Consider the following 2936-nt stretch of genomic DNA (forward strand, 5'->3'; position numbering starts at 1 on the left):
TATAAAGCAGGGTTTAGAAACTCAGGCTGTGCTTCTCAGCAACTCATTCAATCCAAAGGGAAGGGTGGAAGGGAGATGCACACTAGGAAACTATTTCCTAGGGTGTAAGTAGAATGGTTGACCCTCAGCAAGCTAAGAACAGCTCAGCCATGAGGCCAGTTCCCTTCAGGTGAACAAGAGCCAATTGCAGTACAACCACAACTTGAAACTCCCAAAGAGACAGACAGCAGCTAGCCCAGACCCCGGGTTAAATGACTCAAGCTTGCAGGGTTAACACGATGGAGCTAAAACCAACAGTGAAGACATTCAGGCTCGGACTGGAGCCTAGGCTCTGAGAGCCTCCTTCTTCACCCGTTTTCAGAGCCCGGGCTGCAGTCCAAGCCCAAATGTCTTCACTGCTATTTTAGCTCCATAGCGCAAGCCTGACTCACTGGATCCAGGCTCTCAGTTTCATCGCTGCAGGTTTTGGGGTTTTTTTTGGCAGTGCAGACATACCAGTAGAGTCTGGAACTAGAATGCAGGACACTCCCAGTTAATCAAAATTTCCCTTGATCTGAAACTTCTAGTTATCTGAATCCACAGCGCATCCCCCCGGTAGCCCACTAATAACGTCTCAATTAACCTCTTAAGTCTAAGTAATATTCAGCAATGAGCATAATTCATACTACACCAATGCAACAATATATCCACTCACAATCCGGTCCCATGGCTGCAGCACTGTATCCAGTTCCAAAGTGCAGCCCGTAACTAGTTATATCCACAGCAGCATCTCGTGTCAGCCCTCTGTCTGTTACAGCTATCCCCTATTCCATTTTGTTTCTTACAGCTGTCCCCAGACTCCATTTTGTTTTCTGTTCTCCAGTGGCCACCCTTCCCTGGCTGTTAAGTTGTTTACCAGGGCCACTGCCCTTCTCAAAGGGAGGGCCTCTTAAGTTGTTTAACAAGAGCCATTGCCCTTCTCAAAGGGATGGACACTTGTGCTGCGTGCTAAGTGGGACCACTGTCCTGTTCAAAGGGTTAGTCCTGTTATCACCTCGTTGAGCCTGGGCTTGGTGTAGGGTAGGCAATGTCCAGAGCTGCAAGACGTAATGTGTTTTTAAGATCCTGGGCATGAGTCATAGGCCTCATGTGCTCTTGAGTCACCTATTGCACAGGACTATGTCCAGGCATGTCTCTGGGCTTACCTTCAGTTTTTTCCCTGTGCCCCCTCCCCTGTGACAGAGGGAGCTTATCAGGATTACTGGCAGGAAACCGCCCAAGTTTGTTTTTAAAACCAGACATTTTTGAAACACACCTCAGAAAGGTTCCTGCATTACTGCCTGGTCTGATCAGACAGGGTTTCTGGGGGTCCTTTCTCCGCTCTCGTTTTATTTTTGAGCGTACCCCTGTTTTTTGAACGCCCCCCCCGAAGAACAAATTGCTACCTGAGAGATCTCCTGATTATTGAGACTGTACCGAGCCCTCCTTGCCTCTTCTGATGTTGCTGCTGCTTCTGCCTTTGCTGCTGCCTTGGGGACTGGTAAGAATCCCTCTGAAAAACTTTTATTTTATTATTTTAGCTGCTGGCTCTGTTTCCCCAGCACACAGACTCAAGCTAAACCTTGGTCTGTGTCTTAAAACCTCTTTTAAACTCCAGGGCTCTTTGCCGCTAAAAATAAGTTTGTGCCGCTGCTAAGCTCTGCTCCTGTGGGCTTTGCCTTGGGGCTCTCTGCTTTCAGATGTATCCACCGCTGTAGCCACCATCCCTTGGCTTCCTTGGGAGCTGGGTCCTGGACACATACCACTCTGCCCTCTGTAACCTCCCCATAGCATAAGGTGCACCATAGGTCTTGTTTTTTTTAGTTTAATAAGTCATAGTTTATTTAGAGCTTGTAAGTTTCAACTGCCTTGTTATAATTTACTGTTTTGTTGCTCCGTATAGTTGCTTGTTATAGCTTTGCTTAGAATTGTGATATTTTGTTGTTTTGCCTAGTCGTTGGTTAAGATAGATAAGGTTTTTGCTGCTTGAATTCATCTCCCCGCTGTCCCGATCTCTTCCTGAACTTTCCTGTGTCTGTTTTTCCCCCGCTCCAATCTCCCCCTCTTTGTGCTCCTCCGTGTCTCCGTTATAACCCTTTGCTGCTTTTCCCCCGCATCTGCACTCCTTCCGAACTTCCCAACTCCTTGCTGCTTCCCCACTTGCGTCTGCATCACCCTCCGAACTTCCTAAACCCCTTGCTGCTTCTCCCCCATATAACTTCCCTAAACCTTTGCTGCTTTTTTCCCCCGCATCTGCACTCTCTCCGAACTTCCCAACCCGTTGCTGCTTCTCCCCCTGTGAAACTTCCCAAACCCTTTGCTGTTTTTTTTACCTTTGTTTTTGGTGTCCGCTTGTTGCTTAAACCTCTCTCTAGCCCTTCTTTACACTTCTCCGCTGCCCCTCCCCTACCGAAGATCACCATCACACTGCTCCGTTGTCCTTGCCCTGCAGGGCTTCAGTTTCTCTCGCTGCTTCCAGCCGCTCGTCTGCGTACCACTAATCATTCACTCCCCCTCCTCCTGTTTCTTGACCCAGTCTTTATATTGATATTGTATTGTTGTACTGTAACTCACATTTTACTTGTAATTATAACACTCCATTGGTTGCCTCCACTTTTCTGATATACTTTGTATTTACATTGATGCCACTGTGTTACATTGTGTATCTAGCTATTAACTCATATAGAAGCTACCATTTTATTTTGCATTTCTTTTGGGTACACTTTGCATTTCCACACTGTATCTAGAGTTGCTTATTGACCGTACTGTATCCCATTGTGCTGAACCCCACTTGCTGTAGCCCACTATTAGAACTCCCTACACTGTTCAATAAGAAGAACCCCCCCCATCGTTGTCTATTGTAAACACCCTATACACCCCATCCCATCGTATTTCATTATTAAATTCCCACCACTTCC

Source organism: Gopherus flavomarginatus, chromosome 13 (assembly GCF_025201925.1).
Source record: "Gopherus flavomarginatus isolate rGopFla2 chromosome 13, rGopFla2.mat.asm, whole genome shotgun sequence".
Taxonomy (NCBI): domain Eukaryota; kingdom Metazoa; phylum Chordata; order Testudines; family Testudinidae; genus Gopherus; species Gopherus flavomarginatus.